This window comes from Armigeres subalbatus, chromosome 3 (genome assembly GCF_024139115.2).
Source record: "Armigeres subalbatus isolate Guangzhou_Male chromosome 3, GZ_Asu_2, whole genome shotgun sequence".
Classification (NCBI taxonomy): domain Eukaryota; kingdom Metazoa; phylum Arthropoda; class Insecta; order Diptera; family Culicidae; genus Armigeres; species Armigeres subalbatus.
Window position 1 is genome coordinate 363,359,296 of NC_085141.1, and position 24,072 is coordinate 363,383,367.

Below are 24,072 nucleotides of genomic sequence, written 5' to 3' on the forward strand. Positions count from 1 at the left end.
AAACTGTCTCTTGTATAATTTCAGGTTCGACCTCCTACGAAAGCAACCAGAAGTGGATGATAATCACACCATCCCCGAAATGTATCTCCACAGAGCCCAAGATCTGAGGATATTAAAGCAGTGTCCCAAAAATGGAGTCGCCTAATCACAACCTCCGATGATCACCAGATTATTCGCAGGTACTGGTTTGCAATTCTTTGGAACTATCTCCATTGCTCACTTCTACTCCTTGCTAAACCCCACCAACCAACGATCATCTCCAACTAACCAAGATTTCACAACAGACTAAAGATGATGAGTTTTCCTCAGATTCCCGCAGTTAAAACCAAGAAACTAAACAACCGCTGCTGATGCTGCTAGCTCTGCCGCCAAAAGCACGGCTCAGTTCTGTCGCAACTTTGGAGCGGAGCAAACTCTGGGGTCTCCTACTCCCCAATGGCGCAACCCTTTGCGGTGCTGTTGTGGTGGCATCATCGTCGGTGACGGTGATGGCGGCCGCATCATCATCATGTTCCCATAACATAATTCTTGCTTTGCCGTGCCGCGGCCGCCTCCTCGGTGCACCACAATGAGCCCACATCCACATCGTCCCCGCACAGCAGCACGATGGATTGGATATGATGGTATTGTTATTGAAGCTTTTGTGTGAAGATCGTAAGACCTCCCGAGCAACCTCCCGCTCGTGCACACCTCGAAATCACAATCACAGGCACACACTCTCACATGGTTCACCTTATATGGGGTGGTTGCAGCAGCAAAACAGATGAAACCCCGACCAACCCGAGTTGGACGGAGGTGATGGCACATCGCCACCACGATGGGAAGTGGGAATAGGGGAAGGTGGGTGGGATGCGGTGGTGGAAGTGCAATCTGTAGGCACAAGCTCAGTGTGCTCATTTCGAAATCCATCAATCCCCAGGTGCAATCGTCTTCGTGTTTTTTTTTTTGTCTTCATAGGACTGGGTCTTTCGTTTTTATTTTGCGCCTGGACAGATTTCTTGCAGGGTGCACCGATGTTAGCGTAGCTAGGGACAATTTCTGGAAGGGGAGGTCCAATTTGATTTTTTCCCTGGTTATGTCATCTCTATCTAAATATCTCTATATGATAAGATACAGATAAGTCAGCCTAGGGCTGCAAATCTCTAACCAACATTTAACTCACTGAAGTTGATGCGTTTTTCTCAGACAAACAAATCCTGATGAGATGTTTGTCTTGAGTCTCGTATCTCGCAATAGTAGGCGAAAAATTTCACTGGAAAAAATTGAAAAACATCTTCAGGGATTTTATTTTTCATCTTCAGATTTTTATCGCATGATTTAATTTATGTGCTATGTTTAATAAATCTTTTATCAAATAGAATTCTTCAATTCTGAACAGTGGTAAGCCAGAGTGAAGGCGGCTGCACGATGCAATTTGACAGTTCAACGTTCACTCTGACTGGATCTTGTGAAGACAAAAACAACACGCTGCGTAGTATAAAACAGAATAGTTAAGGTCGGTGGATATTAACACACCTTGTAAAGACTAATTAAATTTTTAAAAAGACACATCTTCCCTAGCCACCCTCTCTAGTCACGTCAATGTGAACTGGACTGGTTGAAAGTGAAGGTAAGAAGCAGAGTCAGCAGAAAAGTTATAACATTGGTTTGGGTGTTTTATGTGCGACCCTCCATTTGTTTGTTTTTTTTTTCTACATTATCGCGGACAGGCACATAGGTACAAGCTCTGCAAAGATCACCGGCAAACGGGCATTCAAAATCGAAAACCCATGCATTTGCCCAAGGAAATAGATCGTCCCACTATTGGGTAGCATCAAGAAGAGGAGTCAAATTGTTAAACTTCACATTCGTTGGAAAAAGGATTAATAGCCTGCGTGGGGATTCACTTTGTTATAAATTTAACCATTCGGGTCAGAATCCTTGAGGTTCTGACTTGGCTCTGTTGAAAGTTTCCAACAACTAGCTACTGGTATCTAAGTGCACCATCTTTCGTAAGCCCGGTAGCTGACTGCCATGTAAGTATAACTCAACCCCATTAAAGAGCGGCACATGTGCAGTATGAAGTTGAAGCCTTATGTACTGCACCTGAGTTTCTCATTTGCGCGCGCTAACATCTACCCAGCATATGGTTCTGTTCCAATTTAAGTCGACCAGCTCAACCAAAGCAGCAGCAGCAGCAGCGCTCAATATGTTGGCCACAGGTACCGAACTACGGCAAGCGAGAGTGTTTGGCATTCAATCATCTGACTCGGCGCTGCTGCTGGCAGATTTCTCATCGACTGACTGACTGGCTTGACTGGAAGAATGCATTCATCTACGGCATTCGGCAACATGGCCGCTCGTTTAGGTCCGTAGTAGGTGCCGATGACCGACCTTCCGAGTTGTGAACTTTAGTGGGTTTGACCACACCGTAGTGTAGGTGAATGATCGTCCGGTGTTCGTGTGTATGGGGCGGCACACCTTTCCATTTTTAAATTATTGCAACTGCAGTGTTGATAGGGGTGGTGCAGTGCAAGTGACATCAACTGCGCAAGGAACTGCTTGATAAAAGTAAGAGTCATATGACTAATAGCTTGAGGTGGTACTTGACCGACTTGGAAGATCATTCAGTAGAACAAAAGGAGCCGTCGTAAGTCAGATATAGTGGAATCAATCGACTTTAGGGCTACATGTTCTTAATTCATCACATTCATTATTAGCAAACAGTTTAAACTTGTCTATAAAGTTTAACTATATCTATAAATGCCAAAACATTAACCCAACTAGCAGATGGCAGATTTTGATATAATTACTACTTTCTACTTAATTTTCCTACGCATATACTGGCCGTAAATGCATAGCAGTCCCATTTAGATAGGAAGTCATATTCATTTCAAATCTGTTTATTTTTTTTTATGAAAGACAGGGTCACCGTCTTCGACCAGAGGTCGCACAGACTGAACACTTAACATCTAGCATTAAACAACGGACAGGACATTTACACAACACCCAGTGGAGCAGTGGAGTTTTCTCCTTACCGGGGCGGGAATCGAACCCACACTCCACAGCACATGCGTCTAGTCGATTGACGTCGCTAACCGCACGGCCACGAAGCCCACGAGCCCAAGCCAAATTAATATAAAGTCCTAATCTCGTTTCCACTGAATTGAAAGCTTAAGTTAATTATTTTTTGCTAAAAGCTGATGTGTGCATACAAGATATGTTTATTCCATAATTTATTTGGTGGACACATGTAACCTTGTGCATTACGGAGCCAAATCACTGTTTTCTATTCACGGTACCTGCATCACACATCCAAGAAATGCCTGCAGTAAAGTATTAAGGTCTACATGAGTAATTAACTTCGAATACGGTATATGCTCTTTGTGATACGTAGAAAAGAATGTTTTTACATTAGGATTAGGCCATAAGATCTACACGAGCAACAAGATATCGATCGGATTGGTTTAAGCATGGTACATCCCTTTGTGATACATCGAATAGAAAGTGTTCCCAGCAAAGGTTCTTAGTCGTCCAAGAAATAAATGGAATAAGGCCTTTAGGTCTACATGCGTAACCAAAGATCAATTGGATTGTTTCAAATATGGCACATGCCCTTTATGATACATATAATAGAATGCGTTCACAACATAGGTTCTTGGTTGTTCAAGAAATACCTGTAATAAGGCCCTTAGGTCTACATGGGAAACCAAAGATCAATTGGATTGTTCCAAATGTGAGCCATGTCTTTTGAGGTGCATGGAGTAGAATGTGCTAACAGCATAGGAACATTCATGAGTAAGGCATTTAGGTCTACACACGTAACCAAAGATCAATCGGACGTTTTCATGCCCTTTCTGACATATTGAATAGAATGTGTTCACTGCCTTGGGTTTTGGTCGTCCAAGAAATTCTAAAGCTGTGAACTCTTTATATTCTATGTATCACAATTAAACATGTACCATTATATCATATTTAAAACCACCAAGTTGATCTTTGATTAATAGTGTAGAGCTGATAGCATTACTCCAGTACTTTTACTTACTCCAGGGATATTTTTAATGGCCAAGAATCTCAGACATTGACACATTCTACTCTAAACGTCCAAAAGGACATATACCATACTATGGTTCGATTGAAATTTGGTTACGCGTGTAGATCTCAAAGCATGAATCCGGGAATTTCTTGGATGACCGAGAACCTCTGCCGTTGACTCATTCTATTCTACGCATTCAATATTTAAAACAGTTCGATTAATTTTAGTTACGCGTGTAGATCTTAAGGCCTAGCTCAAAGTATTTCTTGAATGACCGAGAATCTCTTAAGTTGGCTCATTATTTTGTACACATCTAAAAGGGCATGTACCATATTTAAAACATTGCGATTAGTCTGTAGTTCTTTTTTTTTTTTTTCGGGATGAACCACTGCGTCCATTTCATTGAACTTTTGTAGTATACCCGTGTCATTTGTTTAGTGCATGTTTTTTTAGATTAAGGTACCGCTATTTATACCCTTCGAAAAATGGCTTATACCAACTCTCAAAGGCGCGCCCCTCAATCAGTTTCGGCTCAACAATAAGTGGGATAATACTGATTTTGACCATGCATCGGTACTGAAGTTCAAACATATTTTTGCTTCTTCTTATGAGTTCCGAATTCGTTTTTGTATAGAGATCTGATTTCATTGCCTTTGGCATTTCCGAATCTCACCTTTACACAGAACTCTAATCAGTCAGAGGGTTCAGCAGATCCACCAAATTCGTATCCGCTTCTTTCCTAAATAATCAGCGCTCTGGAGCTTGGAGATTCATGTCGTCGGCTTCGAAAACCAGCCTAAAGTTGAGTTACGTTTTTACAAATTACTCCATTGACTCCATCCAAAAGGAGCAAAAAATGGGTCATCTAAAAGCAAATTATAGTCGTTCCATACTCTTCCGACCATCACTCATAAGTATTAACAAGAATATTAAGAACTAGAGCACAGTGTGGTAGATCTTAATTCGTAATGCAACACGAAGAGTGTCTACTCAGCATTACAGGCTCCGTTAACTGCCTGGCTAATTGTTTCACCCCCCAGGCCATTCATTCCCTCAGCACGGGTCGCCTGACACCTTGGGATTCGGGGTTAGGGACGTCATATTGTCAGCTTCAGTGTTGTACCGAGCCTGGCGATATGACCGGATTTACACCGTTACGCACTACTTCAAAGAATCCATATCCCAGCGTAACGGGACCAATCTGTAGTTACGAGAACCTCTGACGTTGACACATTTGGCTTGTACCACATTTAAAACATTTTAATTGATCTTTCATAACGCGTGGCATTACTCCTCGGATTCCTTGGATGATCGGAAATCTATGCTGAAGAAACTCTATTTGGCCACGGTTCTGCCAAATCGAAGCAAGCGCCCTCAAAAAATTACCCATTTTTCTACCCAAGCATTCGCTTAGCAGATTTATTTGATTGAAAATCGTATTGGATTTCTCACTACCTCATAACTAGGGATATCCTAAAACAAATGTGTGGATGAATTGATATGATATGATTACGATCAAAATATTACGATCAAATATTATCCCATTATATTATCCCGATCAAAATATTATCCCATTTATCGATTCTCATATTTCTCTCTCTGCTTTTTTTACTATTCAATTCTATTTTCTCATACAAAGTATCTCGCTTGTTGCACAACTCATTTGCACTTCTTACTGGTTGCTTATTGGTTTTCACTTTCATTTATCATTCTTTCTTCTCGCTCCTCCCATGTCACTTCTCACTTCCCATATCCCAAATCCCAGTTTACAATTCTCGAATAATTATAAAATAGCTGAGTGCTTTCTAGTGGAATTTTCGATTCCTACTTCACACTTGTTGTTTCTCATTTCATTTTTATTTTCTCACTTTTTAATTCGTATTTGTTTACTTTTAATTAATAATTATTTGAAAATAAATTATTAGTGGCGCACTCCCTTATCAAACTATGACATCCTTCGTCGAGCATATCTGATTGGCGCGTTCTATCCTGCATGCAAAGTTTTTAATAAAATCTGTGTTATTCTGTGAAAAATGTAGTAAAGTTAACTTTTTAGTAACTTGGCACAATCTTTCTTATTTGTTTTTCCAGACATATGCTAAGGTTATTGAGAAAATGTTTTTATCTGGTAAATAAACCATGAACCAAAAGGAATTTTATCAAAAGATGGAAAAATACATTTTTTTAATTTTATCATAAATGTCTTGATCATTATTTTTTATTTGGTGATCTAAAAACATGTTCGGACATCAGCTACCATCGGTTTGTAACTTATTGAGGCCAGAGCCGTAGCGTGGATACCCGGCGCCCTTGGCGAAATATTTTATGGGCGCCCCTCTCTTACTAAGGAAAAAAAATGCAATATTCTACATTCAATCAACATTTTGAATCTCATCGAAAAGAAAGATTAAAAATTTGGTGGATTTAAGATGCTTCCGATAGCAAGCAGTGCTCGGTTGTATGCCTTAAACAAGTTTTGAAATTTTGTGTCATTGTTTTAGTATTTGCAAAACATGTAAGTACGGAATCTTAAAAATGTCCAGAACAGACTGGAAAATCATTTAAATTGCTGAAAGTTTTTTGTCTATGATTCCTTTCAGCTCATACTGTCCACAACGACTATTTCTTATATTCAATTTACCTTCCCCGCCAAAAATTGTATCACATTTGACTGCCTCAGTCAATTTCATTCGTTCAAGGTCAACTTTCCCAAAAAAGACATATTTTTGAACCCTCTAACTGTTTAGAAAATCAAAAACAAAATCTGAAAACGTGCTGCATGTGTGAATTGGCCAAAAGGATTTGTTTCAAAATCGAACGAATGTTGAGCTAAGCTTGAAAAACAGAACTTTTCCAATTCTTTTTCTAAATTTTCAAAATAGTTATAATTCACTCATATGAATTAGCTGAGGAAGTTGTGCCTTAATAAATTAAATAATCTATTGAGCTCCCACTCTCTGAACTCTGAATGGACCGGTGGAAGGTGCAAATCACTATTGGATCTATTCGGATCAAGAAAAATCCAACTTTTGAATGGGTATGTCGGTAGTTTGGAGGTATGGTTGTACTTCGTTAGGTCAATAAAATCCATCTATGAAGTGGTCGGATTCACCATTGGAAGCAAGAAAAGCTAATAAAACTAATAAAAACTGTTCTTTGTTTCATGCCGTAACTCTTGATAAATAATCATTTTGTGCTTCTAGAGGAATTTTGTCACTTGTCATAAGACGAGTTTGTACTATTCCATTTGAAGTGGTGGAAGTAAATGGAGTAGTACAAACTCGTTTAATGACAAGCCGTAATTGACTTTTCCTGTCGAAAATTTTTATTCGCTCGATCGATTCTTTATTTTATTTAAGGTGAACTTTCTCGTAGACCCCATAGCTTTGACGCCTCTATGTATTTTTAAAATTTAAAACAAAAAATTGGAAAAGTGCTGTTTTTTAAGTTTGGCCTAACATTTGCCCGACTTTCAACGAATGATGAATTTTTCAGGCTGGTTCAGACGCGCAGCCCTTTTTTAGGTTTTAGTTTTGAAAACGATTTTTTTTTGTCTCAGTTGATTCTTTGACTTTTTAATGTCAACTTTCCCGAAGAATTCATATTTTTTAAAGCCTCTAACTTTTGAAAAATCGAAAACAAAACCGAAATCGTGTGAACCGGCCTGGAAAATTCTCCCAATATTCTTTCAAAGTCGGGCAAATGATAGGCCAATCTTGTTTTAATTTTTAAAAATACTTAGAGGCGTCAAAAACATGGGTTCTTTGGGAAAGTTCATCTGAAATAAAATAAAGAATCGATTGAGCGAATAAAATTTATTGACGAGAAAGGTCAATTCTTGATTTCGGCGCCCCCTTAGGGCTGGCGCCCTTGGCGGGGGCCAACCTGGCCAACCACACGCTACGGCGCTGATTGAGGCATATTAACCAGGAAAATGCAAAGGCTCGTATTAGCTGACTGGCGCTTTTTAAACTTAGTTCCCCTATGTCAATACGGGACGGACTGGACTGAGATTTATGCTTTATGCACGGAATTCCAAATGTCCGTAACTGTATTTGACCTTGAAATTTGAAAAGAATCCTACCTTCTCTTTTCGTCATATTTCGTTTAAATGACGTTACTACCTGATCGCAATCTAATGATCTTTACTAATGGATCCTGTACACCTCCGGTGGTGTAAAGGGCTGACTTGAAAGATCTCCATCCTGAGCGTTGCCCAGCTATCGCTTTAACCTGTTGCTAGGTTAGATTTCGGTCGACTTCTTTTATTTCTTTATTGAGGCTTCGCCGCCATGAGCCTCTGGGTCTGCCTCTGCTGCGATGTCCAGCTGGCTTCCAGTCTAATGCTTGTTTACAGATTTCGTTTCCGCCCTTACGTAGAGTGTGGCCGACCCAGCCCCACTTCCGATCCCGAATTTCTGTTGCTATCGGCCTCTGGTGACAACGACGATGGAGTTCGTTGTTTGAGATCAAGTTGTGAGGCCACCAGGCCCGAATTATATACCGCAGGCATCTATTAATGAACACCTGCAGCCGTTGAGTGTTCTCCACTGATTCACACCATGTTTCGCTAGCGTATAACAGCACAGATTTCACGTTAGAGTTAAAAATTCGTATTCTGGTGCGTTCACTTATCTGCCTGTTTTTCCAGACATTTCTCAAACTCGCAAAGGCAGCCCTTGCTTTCTTGATCCGTGCGCCTATGTCGATCTTGGTACCGCCGTCTGACGCCATTTGGCTACCAAGATATTGGAAGCTTTCAACATTCTCTACTGGTTGCCCGGCTACTGTGAAACTGGAAGGAGTCACCGTGTTTACATCCAACGATTTGGTTTTGTTGACGTTGATGACTAAACCTGCTGAAGAGGGGCGCTGGACAAGGTCGTTGAGCCTACTCGCAACGTAATCAGCCATTCGAAGCCGTTTAGGTGCTTCATGGTTATAGGCTGCCATAACAGCCTGCGGTATGGTTCACGGTCAATCGCATCTATTAGAATCTCATCGATTACGATGAGGAACAGTAACGGTGATACAATACATCCTTGTCTCACACCAGCTACGACCCGGATAGGGTCGGACAGGACCCCATTGTGCAGCACTCTACACGAAAAGGCCTCGTACTGTGCTTCGATGAAGCCAATGATTTTCTCAGGAACCCCTTTGCGTCTCAGGGCGCCCCACATATTCTCGTGATTGAGACAGTTGAAAGCTTTTTCTTAGTCAATGAATACCAAGTAAAGGGACTCTTGGAATTCGTTGACCTGCTCCAGAATGATGCGGAGCGTGACAATATGGTCCACACAGGATCCTAAATCCGGGCTAGGATAATTTTGCATAGAACTTTGAGAACGGTACACAGCAACATAATGCCTCGCCAGTTATCGCATACAGTCAGGTCACCCTTTTTGGGCACCTTTACTAAGATACCTTGCATTCAGTCGACCGGGAAAGTAGCGGTGTCCCAGATATTACGAAATAAACGATGCAGTAGTTGATCGGATGTCATGGGGTCAGCTTTGAGCATCTCGGCTGATATGCGGTCGACCCTTGGGGCTTTATTCGATTTCATGCTTTGGATAGCTGTTTGAATCTCTAGCAGTGATGGAGCTTCGGTATAGACGCGTGTTATACGTCGGATCCTAGGCAGATCATGCCGAGATGGTGATGGCCTGGCTGGCACTTGAAAAAGTTGTTCGAAGTGCTCGAACCAGCGTTTCAGCTGGTCAGTTGGGTCGGTCAATAACTGATCATTTGCGTCTTTCACAGGCATCGTTGCATTCATCTTCGCCCCGCTTAAGCGTCGTTAGATATCGTAGAGCAGACGAATGTTCCCGGTTGCGGCGGCTCTCTCTTCGTCGTCGGCCAGAGAGTCTGCCCACGCTCGCTTGTCCCGTCGACATGAGCGTTTTACTTCCTTCTCAAGAGCCGCGTATCGTTGACGGGCTAAGACTTTGGCTCCTTTGGTTTTTGATCGCTCTATCGCGGCTTTGGCTTCTCTTCGCTTCTCTATCTACCTCCAGGTCTCATCGGTGATCCATTGTTTTCTCTGGGTGCGTAGTTCGCCCAGATTGTTCTCGCTGGTGGCGATGAAGGCATTCTTGATAGCGGTCCATTGGTCTTCAACGCTGCACCTTCCGGAATATCTGCAGCACGCGTCTCCAGTTCTTCAACGAAGGACTGTTTCACCGTGGCATCTTCCAGTCGGCGTGTGTTGAATCGTCGTCCAACTCTTTCCTCCTGCCAACGAATCCGCGCAATGCGGATTTCGCCGATGAGGAGGTGATGATCAGACGCGATATCGGCACTACGTTTATTCCGTACATCAAGAAGGCTCAGTTTCCATTTTCGGCTGATGCAGATGTGGTCGATTTGATTTTCTGTAAAGCCGTCACGGAAGACCCACGTGACTTTGTGAACCGGTCGATGAAGGAAGAGTGATCCCCTGATCACCATGTCGTTATTACCACAAAATTTTGCGAACAGCTCTCCGTTTTCGCTCATTTCTCCGAGACCATAATGCGCTCATGGTTCGAGTTGTGGGATCCGATCTTCGCATTGAAGTCGCCCAAACAGATCTTGATATCACCCTTCGGAATTCGATCTACGATGGCATTGAGTTGACTGTGGAAGTTCTCTTTGTCTTGCAGATCGGCAGCATCGGTTGGCGCATAACATTGGATTGTAGTAAGATTTCGGACCCGTGTTCTAAATCTGGCAACGATTATCATAAGCGCAGAGTGTGCCTGAGCGCTTAGTAGGAAGCCAACTCCACGATGCCAAGGAGCATTAACCTGTTCACCTCGTAAACCAGAGTATAGCAGAACTTGTTCCAACGGTATTCTGTGTTCTCCAAAGTCTCTGTGTTCTCAAAGCCAACTGATTTCACCCAGTCCCATGATCTCAAGCTTCATGTGGCGTGCCTCATTGGCAATTTGTACAAATTACCCCGCTGGACTAGGGTTAAAAGTGTCATGTTCCTACTCGTGTCCGTTGTTTCGCGCTAAGAGTCTTTGATATAAAATCAATCCGTATTCTTTCATTATCGGATTCTCGAACAAACTGATGTTTCGGGACCAATAGATTGTTGGCCCAAGGTTCCCATTCCACTGGGATAGGGCTACCATCTTAGATATAGCTTCATACTCAGCCGCTGGATGCCAGAACAGACGCTGTTGGAGCCGCACCTCCTTGGTGAACAGACGCTCGATCAGTCGGGTCAAATTTGTTTAAAGTCCCACCCAAACCAGGACTGGGCTAGTGCACTTTGAGCGGCACACGGTCGCTTTGATAGGGCCTGCTTGGGGACACATGCAGCTTTTTATAGAAGTTCAACAGAGCCCACTGTCGAACCCCACCACATCCTAGGCAGACCCCACAGGACGCACCCTCTCACTCTAGCTGATGTCAGAAGGACAACAGTGCCCAGGCTACACTACCAGCTAAGTACGCAACACTTAGCTGGCGGTCAATTGTCATCGGAAGACCCGTGGAAGCGTGAGTATTGGAACTTGTGAGGACCAGAGCTATGTTAGGCGCCCCTTCCCGGATGTCAACTCACCATTTCGTAGTTGCCAGTTTACTAATAATTTGAAATTTAAAATTATTAACAAAAGTCATCGAACAGCAATTTTCATCGCAATGTGTACTTCAAAATGTAGATTATCAACCCTATATGTTCGGGCATCGTTGCCTGTAGGGATCCTATAAGAAGAAATATGAAAATAGTTTTCCAGGCCTTTCTAATTCCCGTCACATCAAATTCTAATTCACTACTCGCAAATAAACATTTAATAAAAAAAAGCTTATCACCTGGCGAGATTAGAAAAAAAAAACACATTTCGGTGTTATTTTCTTTGAGAACAATTCAAATCAATTTGGCGATTTAGATTATTTGCGTCATGCGTACCAAGAATTTCTACTATTCCGAAACATCAAAAAAAGGGAAAATAATCATAATAGAACATAAATTGATGGCAGCACTACCCACGTACATGTTCAGTTCTTGTTTTTGTTGTTTGAGAAACTTACCCAGCAAACATCGTATATCATGGCAAATAAGTGTACAAAGTAGAGGACATATACGTACACTTTGCATGCAGTTAAATGGAGGCAGGCGCCTATATTGCATCCACTTTGTGTACTTATTCGCTATTATATGCGACTTTTTGTTGGCTGGGTAGGCATTTTACTGAATGGTAGTATAGCCGAATCTTTTTCATGCGATTTCAATACTTGGAAAGTCATGGAACTGGAACTGTAACCAAAACAAATTGGAATTGATCGACATGATAGTTATTGTGCAAAAGGTCACATATAGCTCGTACAGTTATTCAAGAATCAACCAAGATCAATTTGCCCGATACAAATATGGTACATGGTCTCTGTAATAAGACCTTTCGATCATCCATGAAATTCTTGGAACAAGGCCTTTCGATCGAAGCATAACCAACGATTAATTTGCCCAGTTTGAACATTATACATGCTCTTTGTAGTATAGAAAATAGAATATGTGACACACTGTAACGCTTTTTTCGCGGAGATTGAAATCAAAGCGGTAGCAAAAGTTAAAAGAAAATTGTGTTGCCAAAATTGAATGAAGTCTGTAGTAGTAGCGGTAATTAATAAATTGATTGCCATCGAGCCCTGAAGAAGATCTTATCTCCGGATTAAAACGTCAGCGATGAAGTAAAATTGTCAACGCTATTACACGTGGCTGAAATCCAATACGAGAATTAGATAACATGATTAAAATAGTTCCGTATGATTACGCGACCACAAACACCTTCCATACATCATATTCTATTATGTGCACCATAATGAGTACACATCACATTCATAACAGGCCTGTAGCGCATGTGTTGATTTGAATTGAAGGCCTTAACTTCAGGATTTTTTAGATAGCCACGAACATCTTCCATACACATATTGTAATTTATTTATTTATTTATTTATTTATTGTTGTATCCATCAGACATCATGGTCTTAATGTATAATACTTAATTAAATTATATATGTACCACAAAGGTTACATAACTTATTTAAAATGAAGATCTTTTATTATGCGTGTAGATGTTACGGCTTTTATTTCTGGAACTCCTTGGATAACCAAGTACATTGTCCATGTTCTATTCTTTGTTCCACAATGGACACTAGGGTGTCCCACAAAAACACGATGTTCGAAAAGTTGCCTTAAAATCAGCCCGTCTTAATAGACACGATAACTATGATCTAGTTACCTTGGAATTTTTTGCCCAAAATCTTGCTTCACCAAAACATTAATAAATCAGCCCACATATAAATTTTTTTCAATATTTTTTTATGGAAAGTTTCCTCGTAAAAAATGCTATTTTAAAGGAGGTTTGAAATGATCAAGATTTTTTTTTCCTCGTGCCAACGAATTTTATTGAAAAAATTACCTAAAAAAAATCTTTTCTTCAACAATTAAAGAGCTATGTAGGTCCCGTTAACGCATTTTTCGAGTCAAATTTGCCTGTAGAACTTTGGCTATAGTATATAAAAAATATTTTTTTTAAAAGAATGAAAAACTCACAAGAAGTGTTTGATAATAGCCAAACTATGACAATTTAGTAAAAGCTTATTTTTCAAAAAATGATCTGTCGGAGCCTCTAAACTATTTTTTAGAATTTTGGAATGTTCTACAAAAATGCTCCTGATGCGATTTCCTATCGTTTGAGCCTTGAGCACTACAAATTTTCGAACATCGTGTTTTTTGGGACACCCTAATGGACACATGACATATTCAAAACAGGCCCATATTTAACGGATTTAGCATTTAAGCCGCAATTAAAACTATTTTTTTGTTCTTCTTGAAATCGCACACCAATACCAACAGATTTATTAGACAGCAGTAATCCATCGAAAATTGGATTGGACGAATAAAAGCTATTATGGCAGACTTTTGTAAGACAAGGAGTTATTCATGGCAATCTGACTGGTTTCTTAGGAATTTTAGAGTATTCCTGGAATACCAATTGCTGTAGATTCGTATGTTTTAACGACACTACAGCCTGGCTTGAAGATTGAATTCCTGAGAGCCTGTATGGTTTTTGGGAATTGGAGAGAATTTCTGTGAGTTTGGAATCCAAAAAAAGAGGGAGAATGAAGATCGACTCTGGGTGGATTCTTGGAAAACCGTAAATTCGAATAGACTCTTGATGGTGTTCTAAAAATCCGGGTACTAGGAATTCTTAGTTAAAACTTCATCATGTGCCCAAGGGATTCTTTGGAAATTTTGTGGTCTCCAGAAACCTCCAGAACTCAAAAAAACAAATCCTCCGGGATTCCGAAGAATCCTCCGATGCTAAATCTCCATAGTCATATGACCTTGTCTGTTACGATGACGAACAGTAGCGGAATATATCCTTTCCTCACCCCAGTGACTAGTCAGATGATCGAAAACTTGTTCGTGGTCAATGAACACCAAATACTCTTGGGAATCGTTGATCTGCTCCAATATGAGCCACATATTAATTGCCAACACTGCCTGCTGTCGTCGGAAAATCGGGTCTATTTTTTTCCTATTTCCGGTGCAGATAAATTACAGAATAGTTGATGCAACAATTGCGCATATAGGGTAGGGTCAGTTTTGACCTTCTTTGCTGATATGCGATAGACCCCGGGAGCCTTCATACTTTAGATGGTTGAACCAATCTCCTGCAGTGATGGGGCCAAACCCAGATGCTGATGACGTGGAAACTTGTAGAAGTTGTTCGAAGTGCTCAGTTTCAGCTGATCAGAGCCCTCCTTGTATTCATCCTTGCTCCACTTAGGAGACGTGAGATATTGTAGAAAAGGCGAATATCGCCACTAAATTCACTGCACTTGTTCTTGTCCTGTTTACCGTAGCCTTAGCTTCTCTACGTTTACAAATATTCCACCAGGTTTTATCAGTAATCCACTCTTCTCGCTGAGTGCGCAGCTCATCCCAGTTGTTGCTGCTGATTTCAATGAAGGACCTCCTGGAAGGCCGTCTAATGCTTTTTTACGCTGCCATCTTACGAAACACCGAGTTCCAAGCTTCTCAACGAACGATCTCTTCATAAAATGGTTTTTTGGTCGGCGAAATTGAATTTCACCACCCCGGCTGAACCTGAGCACAGCGTGGTCGGATTTCATCAATCAAATGGTCAGATAGCGCTACGTTTATCAAACTGCAGCAAATCTTTGTTTTTTCTTTCAAGTTGTCAGCTAATGCAATGCTAGGATTGTAAATAAAATTTCACCTTCCCATGTTAGCCGATCAAATTGTTTTACTTAAGCTTAAAAACAACATTCCAAGCTTCCCATATAGAAACAAATTATAAGTAGAGCATAATGGTTTGAACCATTCTATGTATAGCCCATCCCACAGCACATTCACGTGCTTCTTTAGAGCTGTTTTTCAACTTTTGAAAGGTTGATGGTTCACATCATCATCAACATGCCACCACGCACGCCTAGCAACAGAAGTAGTCATCTCATGCTTCCCGAGGCTTACTTTTCTTGGATTCGGCCGCAATTCTTCGAACACGTCCTTGGCAAAGTTTTGCAATATTCCAAGAACTTTTTTGCTGCAATCTTGTTGGAATATGTGACTTCGAAGAAAAAATGAATGCCTTCCATTTGTAAACATAAAATTTTGCTTGTGACTTGTATGCGCAGTGAAAGATAGCGTTAATTGATAGAAAATTGTTTTTGAATTCAATTTTAGAAAAACAAATTCTTGTTTTCTAAATATTTATTATTAACTTGAATTTCGACATCCAAGTCCAGTTCTTCACTGAGACAAATTCTATGAGACTGGATTAAATTAAGTAATAAATCCCAATTGTAGGCAACAAAAGTTAATACACCAAATTCGTAATCCATTATCGTCATTTGTACTATCTGTAACTGACAGGAAGTTACTTACCCATCCTCCACTTGACAGCAGGAATCAACCACCCAACAACAAAAGCTCCCATCCGATCCGCACGTGGCCCTTTCCCTTACATTGCTGGATGAACACAACCCCAACAAGGAATGTTTCTTCTCCACCTTCTCTCGTACCCATTTCTCTTGCTCTCGCGCCCGAAACCATGGTCCCCATTCCCCACCACTATGTAAACCAAGCCCTAGCCTGTTTGGGTTGAGGCTACTCGCGTTCATTGTCCCGAAAAGGCGTCCTGGAGTTCGATTTTTCTTCTACTCGCACGCACGAGCGCCGGCCGGGTTCCGGGTCAATGTCCTTTTCCCGTTCCGAACGGGATGACGCACTTGCGTAAAACCTCCAGGAAAGCTCTACGATGCCCTTCTTCGTGTTGGGTACGTCGTCGCTCAACGCTGGGCTGGAGATGGTCTGTTTGGATGGTTTGGCTGGCTGGCAGTGCGTGTCCTTGTTTCTCGGTATATAAACGCCACACGCGCCGCGACACGCGTGAAGTTCAATGTCCTGATTTTGTGGGCTTTCGTTTGCTGGGCCTATGTGGAATGGCGAGTGGCATGATTTGGCTCGGGGGTGGAGGCTGCCGGTGCGGGTGTGTGTTCTCGATGGGATAGAGCGCGTGTTGTATGTATTAAGGGCCACAACGGGGTCGCATTTTCTGTGAAACCATCGTCGTTACGATTGGGCCATAAACAGTCGAAAGCATCCCAAGACGGATGGGAGGACAGAATCCGGTTCCTTGTGGCAGTACGGCACTTTGAAATGCTTGGGTGGAGAAGAATTTGCTGCGAGGAAGCTGTGATCCTGGTGCACGTGTTGGCAATAATGACGAAGGCGCTGGACGGCGGGGTGAACGTCCTCCCAAGGACACGCAGCGCTTTTTCCGGGCTTTACTTAGTAGGGCAGATTCTGGATGCGAAGGATCGATAAAATTACTTTCATGCGCGTTGGGGAGGTGTGATGACAAGTGCACCAGTAACGGGGTGACATAAGATAGCGGATAATTAGTGAATGAGCCTTATTACTTATTTTACCTCACTAGTGGTGCAGTTCACAACACACATGTATTCTATCAACTTCGAGCCACTTTTTGACACGATTTGAATGGTTAATGGTGATTAGATATCAAACGACAGATGCTTCGAATGAAGTTTCCTCCCATTTTAAATTTCTTGAACCAAGGACACTGCGACACCTGCGGGCGAAATGAATTCAAACATCTATCCATCTGCCTAATTGTCCATTTGCTTATAACTGTTAAATAATATTGATGAAACAAATTTTCTTGAAATTATTTGAAACGGAACTGTGTAGTTTCTAATTTGAATAACATCAGAATTGCAATATGTTGTAGAATAATAATACTTCAACATGTAAGGTCAGTTCACTTTGTTAATCACCTTCAAAGTTCCAGTGAAATAAGCGAAACTTTTGTTGGAACGCAGCAATCAAAATATGTTTCTCTGAGATGGAAATTAAATTCATGTGCATCATCACCCCATTCTCTCCGACGGATTCTGGATGTGGAAGCCTGGTGTGTGGAGGAGGGTACTTTGGAAACAAAATTACGATACACGGGCGAGAGTGGAACATGCCCGATGGGAAGCCGAAAGCCAACGCAAGGAATTGCTGCGTGTGCCGACTTTCGCTTTCCGTCAAACTGGTTTCTGTTTCTTCTGCACTGAGCTTTGGGATGAAGAATAGCGCTTGAACGGAGGAGGAGCCGGAGATAGTGTAGCGGATAAGGACGGGCGAATGCTGTTTGTACATAGAATCTTTTCTTGTTAGGTTTAAAGAGGCGCATGCACGCAAGCAGAAGAACGGGTGCTCAAAGTGGTGTAATGGGCCGCTCCTTATTACTTAACTCGGGATTCGCTTTCGCCTTCATTGGCACGAGGAGAGCTGAACCGAGAGTTTGCCGGTTGATGATGATGATAGAAGATATCAATAGCGAAGCATCTTTGCAGTTTGAATGAATAATGAGGGAGCTGCTGTGGAGCATATTTTGGGGCTTTTCGCTTTCACACCCCGAGGTTAGGATGCGTCTTTTTGCGCTGGCACGAGCTTTGGGGGTATGGGTAGGTAGCGGTTTTATTTGCGTCTTTGATATGAAAGCAGTGCTTTAAATCAGTGGATGGTTACGAAAACATGTAAGGAAATGTTCTCCCAGAAATGACTCGATTTTACGTCAAGTTCAAGATACTGAAGATATTCCAAGGAGGATCAAACATGCGAGTCTGAAAAAATCGAATCAAAAAGAGAAAAAAAAACATAATAAAACATTACATATTGAGTCTTGTAATGAAAATCAAATAGTGGAAGTACATCCACTTGCTAATTACGGGAAATATTTGTTTACGATATGAACCAGCCAAGGGCTGAAAATCTCGGTAATAAAGATAACAATAATATGAATATTTTTTTATTAGTTTTGGCTAGGCATTTTTCATTCGATTTTTTAGTTCTAAACAATATATGATAGAGGGAATGACGGCTTTGGCAGGTTTTGTTCTATTATTGGCAGGGGTTTTTTTATGACTGACTAGGCTGAAATTTGGCCTAAACATTCTTTGCATATCAAAGAATGATATGGAAATGCTAATATCATCTTCCAAACTTGGACGTACATGTTCATGATAGCATTAGAGGCGAAAGTATAGTATTGATAGTTCCGTTAGGATACGGCAGGCATGAAGAATGTTTTTATAGAAGTCGATTTGAAAGCGAGCGGAGGGCAATATTTGTGATGGCACATATCGCACGACCTTCCTTCTGCCAAGCTCCTTCTCCAAGCTAAATGCTGATGTCATATTAGAAATTTGGAGACAGTACTCGTCGATAGCAAATCCTTCCGCACGCGATGGCATATGAGCAAGTCAAACCACCTTCCTTTTGCCAGTGGAGATATATCAGCTTCCACACTGATATTCTTCCCTCCCCCTTCATACGGGAGCTTGGCAGAAGGAAGGTCGTGCGATATGTGCCATCACAAATATTGCCCTCCACTCGCTTTCAAATCGACTTCTATAAAAACATTCTTCATGCCTGCCGTATCCTAACGGAACTATCAATACTATACTTTCGCCTCTAATGCTATCATGAACATGTACGTCCAAGTTTGGAAGATGATATTAGCATTTCCATATCATTGTAAATCGTTTAACTTCACGTAGAAGTAACACACACGAAATCATTAATTTAATATCAAAGAATATTGTGGCCAAATTTCATAAAATTTGGTCGACAAAAACCCCCCAGCCAATAATAGAACAAAACCTGCCAAAGCCGTCTTTCCTTAGTCATGCATCTTTAAATCTGCTGATAATTATATTTTACTTTTCACAACTTAATATATTCCCAAGAACACTTATTATTTTTTGTTCTGAATGAAATACTGCGCTTACTATATTAATCTTTTGTGACCTTTGCATATCTTTATTCTTTACATTCCATTGCTATTGATAAGAAATGGGGAAGTCTTTTTTTATTCAGATATTTTTTAAACCAGCTGTGAAATCACTTTAGATTAAGGTACCGCTATTCATACCCTTCGGGAAACAGACTCTCAAAAACATGACATAATACTAATTTTGACCATACTAAGGCACATCTTGTTATGAGGTCGAAAATCATTTTTGTTCAAAGATATGATTTCAATGCCCTTGGAATATCGAAATCTCACTTTTACTCATAGCTCAGACTAGTCAAGTGTTTTAGCAGATTTACCAAAATCGTATCCGCTTTATATTCAATTGGTAACTTCAAATCTAACCTAATGATTATTAAGTTAGGTTTAAGTTACGTTACTCTGTTGACCATCCTACAATAAAATTTAAAGGAAAGAATAAGCAAATCGGCATATGCACTACATGTCCAGCCCACTGTAACCTGCCGTATTTTATCAGTCTGCCTTTGTCCGCATTTTTGTACACTCACAATTTTCAATCACACCGCCAAGTATTGAGCAGTATTTTCCGCTCAAACACTCCGAGAATTCAATAGTCTGCATCTTTTAACATCCATGCTTCATTACTGGGCGAATAAATGATGTGTACAGAATTAATTTTGTCCGTGTCTGTAGGCTGCAAGACACGGACAAAACTAGCTGGCCTCGCAAACCGTAGAAAGTTCTACTTGCAGCCACTACACGTCTTTTTACCTCGCGGCTAACAGCATCATCACGTGTAACAAGTGTTACAAGATATATGAATTCGTTTGCAACCTCAAATCGCATCCCATCCATTTCCACCTTGGGCCTTAGACTTAGTTTTGACAGAGTTTATGATCAGTCCATTCTTTCAGTCTCCCGTTTGAAAGGCACGAAAGCATCCTGCACTGGTCCACGTTCTACACCAATAATGTCAATATCATCCGCAAAACCAAGCAGCATGTAAGACATGTTGATATAGGTTCTGTTTCTTTGCACACCAGATCTTCGAACTACACCTTCCAGAGCTATGTTGAATATCAGATTAGACAGCGCATCTCCCCGCTTCAATCCATTTAACGTCACGAACGAATCAGATGTTTCACTAGATATGCTGACGCTCGATGTGGATCCATCCAGCGTCGCACGAATCAGCCTAATAAACTTCCGGAAACCCATGTTCCAGCATTATATGCCACAGTTTGTTCTGTTTCACTGAGTCGTACGCTACCTTGAAATCTACAAACATATGATGAGTCCGCATGTTGTATTCCCGGGATTTAGCAACGATTTGTCGCTTTGATATTCGCCAAAAAAGGTCCCAGCAAACGGACGCATTCTGCAAAACATAATTCGGGAGATCTTGTAGGCGGTATTGAGGAGTGTTATACTTCGATAGTTAGCACAATCGAGTCTGTGCCCTTTCTTGTAGAAAGGACATATGATGCCATCAAGCTCCAAAGCATCCCTTCTCCCTGCTGTCTAGTAAATGTTTGGATGAAGTTGTCTCGCAACAGGCGTTTGTCCCAAACAAAAACAGAATAGGACAATGACTTTGATGTAGTTTCAGATTGTTCTCATGATTCAATTTGCTAAAATATACAAACAATCGTCACAACCAGGGCTGACAATAGTCATCGTCATAACACAAAATGCCACAGTAGCGACGAGTTGCAGTGTCTTCATTGCTACTCTACACGTCGTCAATGACGCGTACGACGTTAGCTTTCATCGTATAACCAAATCGTCATGACGACATCGAAGAACGAAGCCTTCATACCGTTAAGGCTCCCCCAAACACACGCGACGCAACAGTCGCGACGCGATTCTATCGCTTGGCGACAGCGATTCTGTCGCCGTTGATATGGAAGCGTAAATAGAACATAGCCTGCAGCGACCCAACGATAGAAACGCGGCGACTAGTTGTCGTCGTCGCGGCGATGAAATCGCTTAGGTCTGGGGAGCCTTTATTCTTCCAGCGGCAGCTGCCATGCGAAGATTTTTACTAATCCTTTGTACCGTGCGAGACCGAAATCCGTACAGCACCGAAATCCGTCCACCTCATGAGATATCAATAAATTAAAGAAGGTTAAAGATAATTAATATAGGAATAATTAATCTTATCCTGTTCAGATACTTGACAGTAAGCTTTTAGGGCATAGAATTGGAAAGAAGGCTTTGAAATTAAAACAACAAAAATCAAAAACAAATCTCCACCCACCAAACGCGGAGTTTGTGCCGCCATTTTGTTTTCGGGTAGAGCATAATTGCACCAAAAGTAACTGTGTTTTAATTGCTAATTGCAAATCATTACATAAGATAAGCGGAATACAAATCGAAGGGATCGCTTCTCAAGGTGCGTATCGAACTATTTACAGTGGTAGTTTAGTCAATCAGACTATTTCAATTTAAATATTTAGTTAAGAAATAGCTGTACGGATTTTGATCCTTTGATTCGAAATCCGTCCACGGTGGACGGATTTCGAGTCAGGAGTAGTTGATTTAATTCATTATTTATCATGTTTGTCTTAGTTTTTCATCAGTAAATTTGAAACACTTCAAAAGTAGAAGCCTTCATGCGCCTGTGTCAATGACAGACGTTTTATTTACATTCAATTCCTATTTTCTAATCACTTTTTCATATACTAAGGTGCTTAAGTGTACGGATTTCGATGCCCCACGGTAATAATGAATTCGAAGTAACGTATTAAAGCGTTATGAATATTATTGATACATTTATGTTACCAATGTTCCTACTATTTGTTCATTTGAGACGCTATTATGTTTTTAACCAGTCCGTTTATAATGCAATGGCTGCGTGACTATCGTCGTGGTACGCATGCGGCGCGAAGAAAACGAATAGAAGAAACGTACAATGTTATGACGAAGACTAAATTTTTTTCGCTTTCTTCATACGACGAGAATGACTATTGTCAGCCCTGGTCACAACATATCTCCATATTTATTGCATATGAAATTAAAATATTTTTTTTATTTTTATCCTCTGTGTAAGGCAAGGACAATGCCACTAGCTTGTATAATTTATATAGAAATCTAATCAAAATCCAATCTATCTCTAACACAATTCAAACCTAATCAAAATTATTACAAATTCAATCTATATCCAATCCAAACCTATTTCAATTCTAATCGTTTTGAACTCTAAATAAAATCCATTCAAATTCATTTTTTTTAATCCAAGCAACATTCATTTCGAATTCAAGCCAAATCCAATCCAAATCAAAGTCCAATCAAAACACAATTTAAACCCATTTCAAATTCAATCCAATCAAAATGTAGTCCTAGCCCAATCTTAATCCAATTCAATTCAAATCTAACCTGAATCCAATCCAAATCCAATCAAAATCTAATCTAAATCCAATCCAAATATAATCCAAATCCCACCAAAAGTCAAATCCAATTCAAATTCCGTCCAAATCCAATTGAAATCTAATCCAAATATATTCTAAACCAAATCAAAATACATATCAAATCCAATCCTAATCCAATCTATCCCAAATCCAATTCAAATCATATCCAAATCCAACGACAAGCCGAATAAATTCTAAATCAAATGTTTAATCTAATCCAAATTCAACCTAAATCCAACCCAAATCCAATCCAAATCTAATGTCAAGCCATATCCAATCAAAATGTAAATCCTATCGAAATCTAACCCAAACTCAATTCAAATCAAGGCCAATCCAAATCTATCCAAAATACAATCGAATTGTCTCTCTATTCTAAACCAAATACAATCCAGACCAAATCCAATTCAACCTGAATCCAACTGAAATCTGATCGAAATTCAACAAAGGACCAAATCAAAACTAGTCCAAATCTAATTGTAAATCAATCGACATACAACAACCCAAATACAATCCAAATCCAGCTTAAACCCAATCCAAATCCAATACAAATTAAAATCAAATTTAAATCCAAATCGAATTCAATCCAAATCCAATCTAAGTCCTATTCAAAACTAATTGAAATCCAAATTCAAATAAAATCTAGTCCAAAAACAAGCCAAAAACCACCCATTTGGTTCAAAAACCTAACGGAATACAAACGAAATCCTGTAGATATCTAATCCTGATCCAACTCAAATCCAAATCAGTTCAAATCCAATCAAAACTCAAATTCAATCCGTCCGAATCCAATCAATTCAATTCAATCCAATTCAAATCAAATTCGAGTGCAATCTAAATCAAATTGAAATCCAATCCAATCCAAGACAAATCCAAATCTATTCCAAATCATCTATGTCTATATAATAAAAATGAGTTGAGATTTCTTTCCTGACGATTTAACTCGCGAACGGGTTGACCGATTTACAAGATTTTTCGCTAATCGATTCTTTTTGGGACCCGCAAGGTTTGTGTATACAAAAAGGTGATTAATCTAACGGGGAAATGCAAAAAAATCATTATAATACAGCTGTTGAGGACAAAACAAATCAAACGCACGGGAATTGATCTAGAGTGCGGTGTTGCGAATAAATAGTTCATTGTGAAATTTGCAACACCCGGGCACGGTATACAGAATCAAGGTAGGCTTGTAAAGAAAATGACAGTTCAAAAGTGACGTGATTGCTATCGCAGTATGAAGGAGTGCAAAAGAAGGTCAAAGAACGTAGAGCGTTGGCTTGCTTCGTCCCAAGCAGCGATACCAGTGACGTCAATTGTTTACAGTGAAAATTGATGTTTA

General features: G+C 40.4%; 1 protein-coding gene across 4 annotated transcripts in view; it reads left to right on the top strand.

Moving 5' to 3' along the window:
* The window catches only part of LOC134226298 (uncharacterized protein DDB_G0271670), a 236,034-nt gene that overhangs the window by 152,712 nt on the left and 59,250 nt on the right, over positions 1 to 24,072 (top strand). The window contains exon 2 of one of the 4 annotated variants that reach the window (XM_062706981.1): positions 25 to 179. The exons of 1 other annotated variant lie outside the window; for it this stretch is intronic. The gene's annotated coding sequence lies outside the window, so the exon portion shown is untranslated. Of the gene's footprint in view, positions 1 to 24; positions 180 to 1,768; positions 2,016 to 24,072 lie in introns of those variants that run through there. 2 more of the 4 variants (XM_062706982.1, XM_062706985.1) reach the window with 2 other exon arrangements.